The sequence below is a fragment of the Falco punctatus genome (assembly GCF_963210335.1).
Source record: "Falco punctatus genome assembly, chromosome: 1".
In the NCBI taxonomy this organism is placed as follows: domain Eukaryota; kingdom Metazoa; phylum Chordata; class Aves; order Falconiformes; family Falconidae; genus Falco; species Falco punctatus.
The window spans coordinates 6260610-6277072 of NC_137580.1; the positions used below are offsets into that span (position 1 = coordinate 6260610).

Sequence of the window (16463 nt, forward strand, 5' to 3'; positions counted from 1 at the left end):
ACACGGTCATTTCAAAATGTAACGTGACCCTCATATATCATTTTTATCAGCCTTATAAACCCAGCATTATATGGCGTATGATGTATGTAAATTCATGCACCTAGAGGCAGCGAGGGAAAAAAAAATCTTTTCGTTCTCTGTCAGGAACAAAGGATGCCTCTATGTCATTCAGAGTCAAGGTTTTTTCTATCTGCAACTATTAGCTACAACAGTCCTATATTTCGGATAAAAATGGAAATACCTTCTTTTAAAGATGTCATAATTAATTTCTGCATTTTTTCAAATGTTAAGATTCTGACATTCTCTTTCACGGTAACTTTTCCTTTTGAAATGTATTTTTCTGCAGTACTATAAACCCCTTTAAATCAAAATCTTAAAAAAAGCAATTGACCAGAAAAATTTCACTTTTTTCTTTCACAAAATACTTGAAGCTTTTTTCTCACTGGTAATGAAAAAATGTTCTGGAGAAATGCAGAAATATATTTTTGGAGTAGTATTCATCCTAGTCATATTTGTAGAATTGCATCTGTGTGCTAGACACAGAACCACCACTACCGAGTTCTTGGTGAGGGGACCTTGGCCATTGAGTCATAGAATGGTTTGGCTTGGAAGCGACCTTAAAGATCATCTAGTTCCAACCCCAAAGCACTCAGCTTTGCCATGGTAGCCAACCACAGTTAAAAGTTGGAAACTCGTTTTGCAGGAAGAGAGTTAGTTTAGTTAGGGGCACCCCAAGAATGATGGGGAAGTTTTACCAAGTGTCAGAAATTCTCAGCGTGCTGTGAGAAAGCCCATACCAGCCACCCGCACGGCTGAAGAACAAGCTGTAGGACATTGCTGGACACCAGCAAAGGATCCCCCGTCACCGGCAGGTCCTGCAGTGCTGCACAGAGGAAAAGTCAGGTCTGAGCATTACAAAAGCACATGGGACTATGAGGTTTCAGTTCGTTATGTTATACCCCCGTCTATTGATACTCCCTGATAGCATCTGGGATTTCTGAGCCCTACAGGGACTTTTCTCAATGAAGTCGCCTCAGCGTTGTTGGTCCTAGACTGGATACGCCGAGGCAGACAACTGATAAGGGACCTACAAGCTTGACATCAATACACAGTTGCGCTGTCATAGCAATGCAACCTCAGCCTCTAGGTTACAACTTCTCAGAAATAAAGAATGCTCATTAGGGTGAAAGATAATTGGGAGTGGTTTCCTCGAAAGGAGAGCCACTCCAGGCAGCTGCAGTGTCGAGAGCAGGCCTTCACAACGGTGGCATTGTTTAGAAGCCATTGACGTCTGCAAACAAAAGTCTATTTAACTCAGTGTTACAATCTAAGAAAAAATTACCAGGAATCTGTTATCCTTCCGCTCCAAGCAGAGTTGACCAAGTTTCAGCAAAACTACCTACATCTGTAGATAAAAGAAGGTTATGTTTCTGAGGGCGTTAATACAAATGCCACAGATTTCCTTTGAGGTATTTTATCCTCCTGCAGTAGATGTGTGACTAGGCTATATTGGCAAATATCACAAGTCATGTAAGGCCAGAGCAGGAGAAATATTTTTCTGCAATGACTGCAATGCAGAATACCGCGGTGTCTTTTCATTTTAAAACACTTATATTTAGGTTTAAATGAAAACGTTTCTTCAAAATTCCTAATCGTCATGCATCTCTCAAATTCTTCAAATTTTACAGGCACAAGATGAAGCCATTTTTTAAAAGAGGGTCTACCTAGATCTGCATAAACAGTGTTTAACATACAAACAAGTGCCTCTAATATACAGACACAGAGATAGGTAATCTTTGCCCTAGAGCTCTTTATTTAAAATTCAAAAAGCAGTCTGAAAGACCTGCAAGCCAAGCAAAAATACCTCAGATCTGTCAGTTTTATCAATAATGATGCTACAGTGGAGACTGCAGCCACGCTCTTTGGGCCGCATCCTGCACTTGCATAATGTCAAGTGTAATTCCCCTTTGTCGACTTTTACACCATCGGGTGTTTTAGATCCTTCATTCTGAAGGTAGAGAACAATTAATAATTGGTTATTAGAAACTTTATTGGCCTAATGTGTGACAGAAGCTGTTACAGCATGGCCTACATTCTTACAGACTGGATGAACTGGGACATTCGTGGCTTTATACTACAACTGAGCCCTTTTGTGTCACAGGCCAGGTCAATACTGATCAGTAATTAGCACCTCTGAGGGAAGTTTCCATCAAGAGAGCAATTACAGGGACAGCAGCTCAACCCTCCCTCCCTGATGGCTCTCTCCAGAACCTGAAAGAAACATATTTGTGAGATCACATGTTACATTTTTCAACGGCATTACATACGTTGCATGCCAACTGGACCACAGTTGCACATCAGTAGTTCCAGTATGCTTAACTGCCTAGACCATGGAGAGCAAGGCAGCCCTTGTACCACTGAATCATTTTCCTCTGCCATCCCTGCTGTTTTGGTAGAGCAATCTTCTTGCCTTAATTCTCGTCTCATGCCTATGGAATTCCCATCTAAAGAAAAATTCACTCATGATTTTGTATGTATGCTAAATGAAATTCCTTGCTAACAAATACCAAGACAAACAAAAGTTTTTCACATGCAAAGGGGCAATTAAAACATGAATTACGACATCAGGATGTCTAACGACATGCACAGGGTGTGCATCTATGTAGGTCTACTTCATCCTTTTTAAGTTAAGGTGAAGCTGAATTTTCTTACCAAATGAAAAAAAAAAAAAAGGGGGGGGGGGGGGGGGCAGGCAGACGGATGGATGGACACTGTTAAATAGACGCAATTATGTCCATATTTATTCTAACTCCTTTTCCCCCTCTTTCTCTCCCCTACCTTCAAGAGCCCCCTCTCTTCCTTCCTCCCTCTCCCACTGTCTCTGTGACATACATTACAGCCAAAAATTGAAATGACAGAAGTGAACAAAGCTATAGGAAACTTCTGCATGTTTCAAATTGCAAAGCAACGAGAATTCAGTGCCTTTGTGGAACCATCATCTTTTTCAGTTTTAGAATTACAAGATTTGCAGGTATGCACGTTTCCTTGTCAGCAAGAAAAAAATACGTAGCTGGAAAAAAGTCCTTGATAGCCACCAGTTGCACATCAGTTGCTCCAGTATGCTTAGCACTTGGTAAACAGAGAGGTAGAAGTGAGGTACACATTGTTCTGTTTTTATCACAAATAATTGTAGTTATGAGAAGAAAAGGTATTATGCTATTTAGACAATTCTTTCCTTTTCTGTTCCTGAGGGATTTTTCAAATGCTCATTCTGAAATGAGAAACAACAACAACAAAGAAAACAAAAAGGAAATTCTTTAATCCCATCCTTTACTCTTAATCCAATCCATGTGACACAGAATAAATTAATTAAAGACGAAGTTTATATCTGAGATGGCACTTTCCAGTTCTTGGTTGGAGAGTTGCACTGCCTGGGCTGACCAGGGTGGACGTTTTCCTCCACGGTCACACAGCACATGCCATGACACCGCCTCACAAAGCCAGCCGGATCAAACTGTTCAGGGATAGCTAGGTCTATGCCTGGCAAAAGCACATTTTTTTGCATTTTCAGCTTCCATTCTATTAATTATGGAGTTTTATGGGCTGCTGTAGACAAATTATGCTCCTTTTTATGAAATCTAGATTTTATCTTCTCTTATTCCCTCTTGGGAAGTGTTAATGGATACAAAAAGGAAGGATTACAGTGACGGTAACGCCACACTGGGAAACCCTCACAGCATAAATTTCCAAGCCAATCTAGATATTAAAGCAGCCCCTATCTCCTGCTGTTCCAATCCTGCCAGATTTACAAGATGCTCCTCAGCCGACCATACATTGTTGAGGCGTTCTCGGGGTAAACGTGGGCTACTGCAGTCTCCTGCTATACAAGAGAGATGACCGAGCTGAAACTGCCGTGACAGCAGCCAGCTCCTTTCATTGCCGTTTCCAACTCCTGCCTGAATCCAAAGGAGGTGCCTTTCCCATCCCTCCTTTAGTCACAGCCAACGCACCCTGAAGACTGTGAGAGGCGTTTGCCAGCTCTGGGATTTGCCATCTACAATGGTAGCTTTTGCCTATCTTCCCCAGCCGTTAATGAATCTAAGCCTGACACTACAATACCCTTGCACTCTTAAATGAGAACAGAGAATTTCTTAAATCACCTTTTAGTCAGAAAAAAACAAGGTGAGGATGTGGAGCCCAGGGACTTCGACAGTACCTGTGGCTGGTAGATGGAGATAGTAGGAGAAGCTCTCTAACCTTTAGGTAGCCTGCTCTTCAGCCTTGAAGCGTGACTCGATGATTGAACATCATCACCGCATTTCATGTGGCTTTTGAACATGCAGACTATGCTTTGGCACGGCAGAAATCAGCGTGCCTGAGTGCCAGCCACAGAACAAACCGCCACACCTGAACCTGTGAGGGAAAAAGGGCACGTAGATATAGCTGGCTACCCAACGGGAACCAGGAGGGGAAACAAATAAGAGCACAAATAGAAATAAACACTCATCGGTCTCTAAAAGACTGATAAAACCGATTTAGTTTTATCAATATCTATTGCTAACTCATCATGGACAGTGGGAATATCATCACAGAATGAATGTGACTGAAGGCGTCAGATAATCTGAGCAGCTCAAAGGATCAGGGCGACTCTAATTACAAGTGCTTGATCCCATCCAAAGATAATGCTTTCTTTTAGCCCCCCTGCTCAGGAGGTGGAGCAATACACACTCCAGGCTACATTCCTCCTCTACATACAGTGTACGAGCTAAGATACTGCAAGTTGTGTCCAGTATTTGCATCAAACAGAGTAAAGCATGCTGCTTGCTTATTAATTAGCATAGAAATTTAATACTGGCTGGTTTATTGGCTTACAAATATATTTTGGCAATTACAAGAACCTACTGGATATACCCACAAGGTGAAAGCCTGGGAATTTTTCCATATATTTAAATAAATCCAAGATTGACCTCAATTCAGTTTAAGGAAGATGAACATTTTATCTTCTTAGGCATCTCTCAGTATTTTGAAACATTTTCTCTTACATGTAGTACTTCACATATGAATATGTACCGCATTTTACGGTAAGCTCTTGGTTTGTTTAATCTTATCTGTATTTTATTTTTTAATTTACAATAACTGGACATATGGAAATGCTTGGAAATAGATGAATTTGCATAAGGTCAGTGTTGTTCCACATTTTGTTCACTTAAGAAATGATGGCAAATATGCTAGTGAAATTTGTGCTCAAATAATCTCTGGTGTTCTGCTACATTTAAAAAATGCAATACTCCTGTTCCTCTCTGTTCACAGTAGATTTCATGTTATCCTCACAGCCCTTATTACCAAATATAATTTGTTTTTCCAGATTCTGATGCCAGATGCTATTATGTTGGAAAGCACTTGATATACATAAGTGTAACAGCCAATTCTATAAAACGTTTCATGGGTTCCCATGTTCCCATGCAGCACTGACAACATTTTGTTAATTAGGAAAATCAAGTTTGCCCAAGGAGGGAGAAAGGCTTGTCAATATTAATGATGGCAAGATCTTTCTCTCATCGTGTGAATCACACATTTCATAATAAGAACCGCAGAATGATATTTTTTGGAGCACAGAAAGAAAATCAGTTTTGCCAGGCACCCACTGAACAAGGACAGAGAGGGGCTCTGCGGACTATGATGAGCAAAGTATTTGTTGTCTGAAGTGGACATATGGCAGCACAAGCTTTCAGACGTGATTTCGGGCTCTAAGAGGAATGCTGAGAAAGCTCTGCTCTAAAGTACTGGTTAAAGTGGACCCAGCAGTGAATATAACAGGGCTTTTCATTTCTGTGACACAGCATTCCTGAGAATATCCCAATCCAAGATGAAATTTGGCTCAGCTGGGTTAACTTTAAATGTGAAAGGAAGATGCTGATGTCCAATTAGCAGACACACAGAGGAGAGAGCTCTGTAAAACAATAAAAGTGCAGCTGCCCCACTGGCACCGAGGTGATGCCAGGAAGATCCGAGCATATGAGCTGCTCTGCAGGGCTAATGCACAACGTGGAGTCCACAGGGCACGTGATCATTGATGCCTTCTTTCCCCTCCCCCCCCCCCCCCCACACACACACACACACACAAAAGAAGAGGGTTATCAGAAGCTATCAGCAAGGCTCTAAGGAAATACACCAACTTGGAAAACAGAAAGGAATCAAGATGTATGGAGGGTACCGAGCACTGCCTTTACATACATTGTAGGAAATGAGTGAATAGTGCAGGTGGACAATAAACAGGAGGAACCTTAGTGAAAGCAATTCATACAGCACTTGCTCTGTACTGTGAACAGATTTTGAAATCAACGTTGATAGCAGAGCGAGGATCTGTGTTATTTTTCACCTGGAGAGTTCATTGTTCGGGAACAAAGGGATGCAGGACCAGCCAGGCGCACGGGGTCTCGGCGGCGGTACCTCCTGTGGGCGCAGGGTGGGGAAAGCCTCCGCAGCCTTCCCGAAATTACAGGCGCCTGCTTCAGTGCAGGAGGTGTCATGTCCACCCAGAGCATGCAAATCCACCTGCAGCAACCATTGCTAAGCAAAGTACTCTTCCAGTTTGCAGCACACCACATTTATGCCACAAAAAATGCATGTGGACTAGAGCGGCACTTCCTAGTGAAAACGGAGTCAGTTTGCTTGACAGCAAACTGCTATAGACCAAAGATAATGGTAATCAGGGATTATAAACTATTACTCTAATAATCTGTTATAAATTATTATTTTTCTACATTTAGTCATCATTCCCTATCTATTATGTATCCTCCAGAATATCCCATTTGACGGTGGTGAGAAAGCTAGTGTACATGGATTTTGCTTGCTGCTGAATTTAATTGTGCCTTATGGGGATTCCCTTTTGTCAATGGTTAGTTGGATATTGATCTACATAACTGGAAGACCTTTTATTTTATTTTTTTTTAAACAATTGATCTATAAATAAACATTTGCAAGGAAGCACACTAGACAAGGAGAGCTTTCATCTTTCAAAATTCTGCCAGTAAAAAGCCTACTAATAATCTGTAGATGTCTTAGACCATGTCCTTTGCTGATGGAGAAGTTTGGATACGATGTCAGGGGGTGAACTGGAGTCAGAGTTGTTGTTTGGGGTTTTTTTTAAATTTTTTTTTTATAAGACATCCCATCATTTTTGTGGCACACAACAGGTGCAGGGAAGATTATTCAGCCGAGGGCAGAAAGACCTAATCATAGGGCTGCTGTTTAGCCAAGTACCACCTTGATTATCCAAATGTCATGGGGACACTGAATATGTTTGCCTAATTAAGGCCTTGGCTAATGGTGGTGCTTTTAAATGTAATTAATAGCTTTCTGGGGATACAATTATTCTGAAAAACAAGGAGATGGTGGTAATTGAGGTTCAGATAACTGTGGTAAAACAAACAAAAGCTAGCATGAAACGAGTGAAGAATTATGTGAAATATTAATTAATGAATAAATATGAAGTTATCACTCATTTTTAAGGATACCATCAAAACATATGAGCAGATGAATTGCAGTCACAATATGTGTTAAATTTAACAGAAAGTATGAAAGCAAAATTACATTTACAAAATGAAAAAAATATAAAAAAGAAGTGTTACGTTAGATTTTAGAAAAGCAACTGACAAATTCATTCCATCGTTTAATTAACAGTTTTCCTTCTTTCTCATTTGAGAGGCGGTCATTCTCACTTTGTTCAAGGTTCCTTCCTATATGTGTAACAGAAATCAGACACTTTCTTCCAGTAGAATTTGCATGTCTCAAATGATGTACGTGATTCAAGCCAGCTTTTACTGTCTCTTCAAGACAAAAACAATAAAAAACAACAACAACAACAAAAACTCGAGTAAACTTCAAAACGACATGCAAATATCCTGCAAACATGCAAAACACAGCCCTCCTCTCAGAGAAGCGAGACTGCACCTGCACCGAAGGCCAAGCCTGGCAGGGGCCGCCAGGCACTGGGCGGACAAGGGCCTTTCCCCCAAACGGCGGCCGGGAGCGGCGGCCGCAGCCGGCGGGGCCGGGCCGGGGCCGGGCAGGGCCGCGCTGGGCGCACCGCCCGCCCCTCCGCTGGCGCCGGGGAGCGGAGGGGGGCACGCAGAAAGATGGCTTTGTGTCCAGCCGTTTGGAAATATAGTCCATCTTTTCATATGCTCAGATCTAGGCAGAGACAGCGAGAGGGGATTTACATAGATGCTCCAAGAAAATACCAAGGGTATTAGGTTTTTTTGCAAAATCTTTAACTTTTTTTCCCCCTTTTAGAAAATAACAGAGAGCTACTGTACCCTGCTGAGACCAACATCTGTGCAGACAATTAAACCCTTTTAGACTCCGAGCAGGGGAAACTTAGAGGAACTGGCCCTTTTCTACTACATCCTCTGAAGGATTACAGTTAAAGAAAAGATTTTGCAAATAGCTAGGCACATGCATAATTACAGAGAGGTCCCGCTGATTTGTTTTTAAATAAATTTGGTTAACAATCAGGTTTTATTTTCTGAAAAATACTTACTGATATTGGCACTTGGACCTGAAATGCAGCTCTAACATCTCTGTTGTGTACCCCCTTTGGTAGGAAGCCAGATCTAAGATGACAGAATAAGCAAGCTAATCCTTGGGTTTTATTCTTCAAATTTCACAGGAAATAATTTATTAAAACTTGATTCATGACAATGTGATGCCAAAAGCTCATTATGCAGCATTCTAGTTTTCTTCTTTAAGTGTCCTTTATTTTCCTTTACTTTTTTTTGTTATTTAGCTAGGGTTGGGCAAGCGATACAGAATATTTCTGTGAGGTATTTTCTCTAAAGTTTATACCTGGGATTATAGTTAAGAAAGGGGCTCCAAGCAAGGAAGGATGCCATTGTGGGTGGTATGGGTGGTTTAAATGCAGAGCGCGTTCAGTCCCTGCTCTGGAGGGCTCAAAATCTAGATGAAGAAGGTGAGTGGTGAGAGAGGAAACTGAAACGGAGAGTTCTGCAGAAGAAAGATGAATGAAAAAGACACAACTGCAGATACAATTTTAATAGCACTTTCTGCTGAAAAATGCTTGTGTTGAAATTATTCTGACCCAGGGCTGTGTACTAACCGCTTTCAGTGCCAATCACTGTAACATGCTTCCTCATGCACATACCATTCTGTAGAAACAGAAGTCCATACATTTATCAGATTACATGTCGTTCTGGGAAATGCCCACCAACAATTTCAGGTTTCCAGGCAAACAGGCAGATTAGCTGTGGTTCCCCTTCCCTGCACCTCTCCTGCCAGCCTGCGCCTTCTCTTGTGCCGCTGGAGGGAATTCCAAAGAACAGGTGGGTGCTTTCCACACAGTGATTTTGGCAGTGCTTTGGATCACATTGATATGTAGAGGTAACACTGAGAAAAAGTAGCTCTGGGAAATATGTGCTGCCTTCAACTGGAGATAACAGCATGTGACACTTCTATCACAGACGGGATGCCTTAACAAAATCTGATCCGTCAAGGTTTAACTCCTTGGCATACATACAGTGCAAGATGCAGATGTTGCCTCTTACAACACCATGTGTTGTGTTTGTTTATGGTTTTTTGTTTTTTTGTTTGTTTTTTTTTTTTTTTAAAAAAAAAGCTTGTACTAATGGCACAGTATCAGCAAACAAGTTTTACATCGTTTCTAAATTGTCAAACCCAATACAATTCTGTACATACAGCTTCAGGTTTGTAACAGCCTAAGAAACCCGGATTGCAGAGATGCGTGCAAGAACAGTTTGTTTCCCGAGCTCCACACAGAGACTTTCAAAACTGATTTGCCCTGCAAGGCTAGAAACATAAGCATAGCAGTTCACTCTAACACCAAAAAATCAAAATTATTCCACAGATTTCCAATAGAAAATGGACAATGACAGACATTAAGACAAGTCAGGCTATTTTTCATGGATTTTCAATAAACATACCTACAACAGGAACAGTTCAATGGTGAGAAATTCCAGGGCAAGGAAGGGGACTATCTCATTGCTGAGGCACTGCACCTGGCTCTCTGCCCCAGCAGCCTTTCATCCTTCTTCCCAACACCCACATTTCCATGCTACAGAAATCTGGGAGCAAAAGCTGCCAAAAGCTGTGGCTGGGTGATGGCCACAGAAAGACCACCAGGTCCACAGCATGCTGGTCTCTTCCTCCAGGCGTTTGGCAAGGGCAAGGAAGCTGCACCCAACCAAAGGCTTCTCTGCCTTCACAGGTCTTCTGCATCCCTTCCACACTTTGCCTCCTGTTTTAAGGTCATCATTTTGTCTGGGAAGTTATAAAGTAAATTTGAAGGCAGAAGATAAGGTCCCACCACATAGCCTGCACTGTCACCTGGACAGAGTATACACACTGGGGTATAGCTGGCTACAAACCTTGTTGTCTGCAAACTGGAGCTGGGCTGGCGGGAGCACCCCCAGAGAGAACAGAAGCTCAGATAGGAAGAAAGGTTTGCTTATACACAAAGAGGCAAATCTTTCTTTCTGAAAGTGTGATTATGCTTCATATTTAAACATACACCTCCAATCCAGCCTGGTACACAATAACACTGTGATATCAATGGTGATGATTTCAAGAGGCACCAAAACTGCAGCGATGAAAATGTTTATTTCAGTGTGAGAATATGAGCTTTCTTAATATTTAGTATGTATTTAAATATTTGTTTCAAAATGTGGCTCAGATTATAAAGACAAATGTTTTAAAGCAAATAACTTTAATTAGGTTTGCACACGGGGTTAACTCCATAACATTTAAGATTTATAGAACATGTAATTATGAGTGTTCGTCTACTAAATGATCATGAAATGAAAGGATGCTCCTGCAAAAGCAGAAATAGTCAAAACTTAGAGACCTGCAGTGCCTCCCCACAGCTAAGATGTGCTGTCCCTGCTCTGGGAGAGGAGTCCACTGACCAAGGGACCCTCTGTTCTCAGGTGCATTGTGTATGAAGGAATTAGTTATGTTTGTTTTTATGAAGGCACCAAACTTTGATGTGCCTTTTTTTCCTACTGTGCCTCAAAATAGTGACTCTTAAATCAAATATAATCTTTTTGGTGATGGACACATTAGAAAGGGGTTCTGGTAGGTTTGCTTTGTGAGGAAGCTAGTCCTTTTGGTTCCTCCACTAAAGTCCAAACTCAGACAGGCCAAATGGAAATGGAAAGGTGCCTGCATGGCTCCAAGTGTCACACACAGGCTGTCCATCGCTGCTGCAATGCCAGCTTTTACTGGATTTTGCCAGTGCTTCACAGGAACAGGGGCAGCTTTAAACTTTTCTCTCTTCAGCGTGAGTTTTGCTTTACAATTCCTACTGATTCCTGGGCCTGACACATTCTGGAAGCATGATGGGGGGTAATGGAAAAAGCCACAATAACAGAAACGTCAGCAGAAACATTCTAAGTGGAGATTTTCATTCTCATTACCTCAAAATTAAATTGGAAGCAGTAAACAGAGAATGGGTCAAATGTAATGGTCAGCAGCTTTTCCATATGGATAGCGATTCCTCAAGGAAGTGAAGCAGTTCAGCCTCAAATCCAGTTCTCATACAAATAAATAAAAGCCTCACCCTTGCTAATACAGGTGATCTTGTACAAAAGCAAAAGCTTCAAGTAAGCATTTATTCTGAAATCATGCAAAGAGTGTATACTGCAGTCCGTAAATAGTGTATTGCCTAAGGAAAATCAAGGCAGGTATTTTAGTAATTGCCACTCCAAGAGCATTTCCAATAATGAAGAGGTGTAAAAGAAATGCTCGCTGCACTTGTTCTCCCTCTTCTGGTGTTCTGTTCCTTGACAGAGATGGACACACAGACATATATACACATCTACGTGAAGTTTTGCGTACCAGAGAGGTTTATTATTAAGGTATCTGAAACCTGAGACGTCAAAGAGCATCCAATGGACTTTGCTCTCTGTGCAGGGCAGTGCTCCGAGGGGAGGCTTTGGCTTCTTGCTGTGCTTGACAGCTCTGCAGGGACACGTGCTTTCTCTGCATGGACGCATATGGAGAGCAGGCACCAGGGAAGGCATTAACACAGAGGTACCTAAATGCATGAAATCAGCCCCGGTATAATTCAGTTAGGTGTGATTGTAGCTGTGATGTAAGAGCTGCAGAACAAAAGATTCTCATTTTATCATTTGTAAGAATGAAAGGATCTTTGTTACACATTTTGCCAGTTGGTGTCGGTCGAGGAATATACCTGCTGGTGTTCCTCCTTGATGCAACAAACTAAGGTCATTGCTGACTTTTGTGATGGAGGCCACAGCTATGGATTCAACACACAGAGAAAAAAAAAGGCTTATAAATAGGACACAAACACAGAATCTATGTGGCTTCTTTATATTTTCTTGTCTCCACATGCAACATTTAACTCCAGATGATTAGGCCTGCTCAGCCCTTCATTAGCCCTGGTACCCGACAGAGGTTATTCACTTTCTCAGTGAAAATCAGCCCTTTCAGATCCCATTAATGTGATGTGTGTTGTCAGACCTCAGGCAGGAATGTCACAACGGGAGTCTGAGCTGCCTTGATCACTACCTGGGTAGTGTGGCCACTGCCCTGGATTTAGCTGCAAAATCCTCAGAGGATTTTAAGACTCCACTGATGACTTCTCCTCAGTGTTAATGACTCAGTCTTGATACTTGCCACTGGGTGCAAGATCACTGGATCCTAGCACAAATCACAGTGATAAATAAAATTCAGAAAAATTACCCATATCCACTGAAGTTTTGCACTCAGTAACAACCAAGAAATTATTTCCTGGTTAAAACCAAACCAAAACGAAAAAAAATAACAAATAAAACTAGCATGACAAAGGAGCTGACTTTATATAAACACTATGAATGCAATGCTGGAAAAGCCCTTATTTCCCAGGAAATTCAAATCTAGGTATGTGGGAAGCAGAAGCTACTTTAGCAGCTGATGGTTCATCCTATAATTAGCCAATATGACCACAATAAGCACCGGTACTATTTGGCTGATACAGCTCTTTTAGTGGAACAGCAATATTTGACTAAGTGGGGGACTCATTCTGCATGTCAAATTTCTTTATTTCTTCGTGACATTTCAATGGCAAAGATTATACTCAGACCCAATGTTTGAAAGGAAAGCCTTATTTGCAGCAAATACTGCTGCTGAACTTAATCACCAACTTACCGTTACATTTTAATATAAAAACATATTTGATGCCAGTTCCTATATATTATTTGATTTCATTTATAATTTGGTAGACTTACCATAACTTTCATATACAATCTATTTTTTATCTCCCTTTGATTTTTAGATTTATTTTAATAATGATGCACATTTCCAAACCACAAAAACATGTTAGGAATTTTATAGAATTTGGTAGGAAAAAAAGAAATACTTTATAACCAGTGTTGTAGTTACCAGCAACCCCTAGATATTCTTTCTTTGATAAATACTGTCTGCTGATCTTACATAAGACATTTGATACAGCTTTCTTTCTGACTGTACATTGTTAACCTCCCTGTGAAATAAATTTCTGTCTCATACTCAATTCTATAACAACGTGCATCAAAATGATTTGGCACAGATCTCACGTTAGTCAGGTCCAAGTCAATCAAGTAAACAATATTGTAAATGGATAGACTTATTGGACAGGCTTTACACGCCCAAGAGACCAGTTGCTCAGAAGGAGGGGTAAGCAGTTTCCGATGATTTAGTTGCCTGATTGTGTCTCTGCACCGGAATAGATATAATTTAATGAGAAGCAGCTTCTCTATTTGAGGTCCAGTCAGTTACAGCAGGACTAACCCAAGTACATTAAGTAACGGTAAGGCTAACTTTCCATTTCAGTTCATGTTATATTGCATTTTCTGGAGTGCTCCTATATGTATCCAGACACACATATGAACATCTTGAACAGATTTCAAGAGAAAAATCCTTATTTTGCCCAGTTCCAGGTTAATCCTTCATTTTGGTGTTTTCAAATTCCTCTTATGCTTCAAAGGGCAGCTCTGTACAGAAAGGTTAGAAGAATATTCTGCTAATCAGAGTTCGCTTATTGCTTCTCAGGTGCTGTTCCCAGGAGTAGCTGTTGGTGTTCCACACATAGTAAGGTGTCTGCCATGACCAGGGCAGGTCTTGCAGTAGAAAGCGGCTCTCAACCACCCTTCACTCGGGACTCAGCCAACTTTTCAAGGAAATATTTCTTACCTTTTTCTTTTTGGTGAAGCTAACCTTGAAAACCTTGCTAACCTTGAGTGCAAAGAGTGTCGTGTGGCTTTTCCTCAGGAAGCCCACTATTGTTTCAGGGATGCCCTGGTACCCCCAGCGGATATCATCTCGCTGCAACCACGCTATTACAAAGGTCACAGCATTGCTCCTGAAGTCCCGCACCGTTATTCCCTGGGAGAGGAGTTTGCAGCCCTGCAGGGGGGTGAGGGAGCTGGCACACCAGGGGACTTGGGGCCATAGCGCTGCCACCAGCATCACCAGTGACTCCCTCCCACATCCGCCTGGCTGTCCTGTCTGTGAGGAGGCGAAACTGTGGGATGCCACAGAGGCATCACAGCTGCTTCTCCAGCAATGAGGAATCATTTCTTATTTACTGTTACCTGATGTGAGTTCTGGCTTCATTTTACAATTCCCACTCAGCACTCTGTTATATTTTACCTCAGAGTAATGAAGGTGCTTTTTAGGATGACATTAAGTCGTGATATAAAGTGACTGTGCCTTACCCTTAGGGTCCCTTCATAATATGTTAGAAATTCAATATTACTGGCATTTTTTTGAAAACAAAAATTCTACTTTAGTTCATCTATGAAAGATGAAACGTTTAATTAACATAAAACACGATGTATTTTGCCTTCTGTACAGCCTAAAGGCTCCAAGGTTTTTCTTTTTAGTATCAAAAAGCCTTCACAGTAAATCACCGTATGATACTAGGAGTAAAGACATAAAAGTCTTGTTCTGTGTTATTCCAAGCCTGATTTAATTCTGAGATATTATTTTTTTTTAATTGAGTGTGAAATATAGTAATTTGCTTTATGGCAACGTAGGATCAGGCCTACATACCACTTACATCCCAGGCAACTCAGTACATACATACATGTTGGGTGCTTCACAGTTTTTCTAAGGTATTTTAAAAAAAAACAAATTATGATGGAGATGGTGTTTCCCCCCTTGCCTGTGCATTCCTGAACGTTATAAAGATACTGTTTCTTACTGAAATTTAGTTCCTGCTGTTTCTTGGCAGTTTATTACCTATTAGCAACTTGGGTTGAGCAACAAAGTATCCCAATGATGAGTCTGAGGAGATAATCAGCAGGGGCTGAGCCTTGTTAACTGTCACGGCAGCAACAGCTCAACAGGCGCTCCATTATTTGGGTTTATAAGCAGCTGTAACTAAAATCCTGTAGAAAGGGTTGATGTTTAGGTTGCTTTAGGGGTGTGTTTGGTGTTGTTTTGGTGTGTGGTGGTTGTTTTTTGTTGTTTGGTTGTTTTTTGTGTGTGTGTGTTTTGTGGGGTTTTTTTTGGTATTGTTTGTTTGTTTTTTTCCTTGGTCTTTCTCTACAGCATCTGACCAGAGGATTGCAGGATGCTGGGAAGCAGGAGCTGCTGCTGGGTGATGCTTTCAGCTCTCCAAATTGGTAGTGTAATGGCTACTGGAGACAGCCCTTGCAAACACATAAATGATGGTAACGTACATCAACAATATTTCTAACAGGACCTTTTCCTAGCTTTTCTTGCTTTATCCTCTAATTATACTTGTGCTGAAATAGCTGCCATTGCAGGCTAAATTTATACCAGAATTTTATTCCTCTGAGCAATTTTTATATTAATGGCTTTACTGCTTTAAGCACTGTATTTGAAACATTATGGCTACTCTTTCTCTTCCTTAAACAAATGGTGTGATGACAAGAGAGTCAGTAAAGCACCACTTAGCATCAGAGCAGATTTAACGTTCAGATTTGTAGATTTGCAGAGCTGCTTTACTGGATAATAGGCTGTATTTCTGGTTTAGAGACAGGTGGTGTTTTTTTAATGAAGACTTAGTAAAAGTCCAGCAGCCTCAGAGTAACTGATGTACTAAGCTGTATTACAGATTTGCTGGAATAAAGACAAATAGTCAATTTTCCCAATGTCTTGTTGCCAGTAGTTGCATCCCGTTACTAAACACACCAGATGAGACAACTGCATCCAGAATATGGTATACAGATGCTTGAAAGAGTAATGAGATGCATCTATTCGCTTTCTTTCAAATAGATGACAAAGGCTAAGTAAGAAACAAAAAGCTTTCCAAATGTTTACACAGATTAGGGGTGGGGGGTGGGGAGGGGGGAGATTGAAATTGAGCTTCTGGGACATTAGCAAAATTAGTTAATAATTAGTTAACAATGCTATGTCTTTGTGGTCCAGGCAGCAGTAACTCAGTGCAGATTATCTTCTCAGCTGAACTCTACCATCTTGTG

At 41.1% G+C, this 16463-nt stretch overlaps 1 protein-coding gene across 1 annotated transcript in view; it reads left to right on the plus strand.

Annotated features, from left to right (window-relative positions):
• The window catches only part of FAT4 (FAT atypical cadherin 4), a 366865-nt gene that overhangs the window by 186050 nt on the left and 164352 nt on the right, over window positions 1-16463 (plus strand). The window lies entirely within an intron of this gene.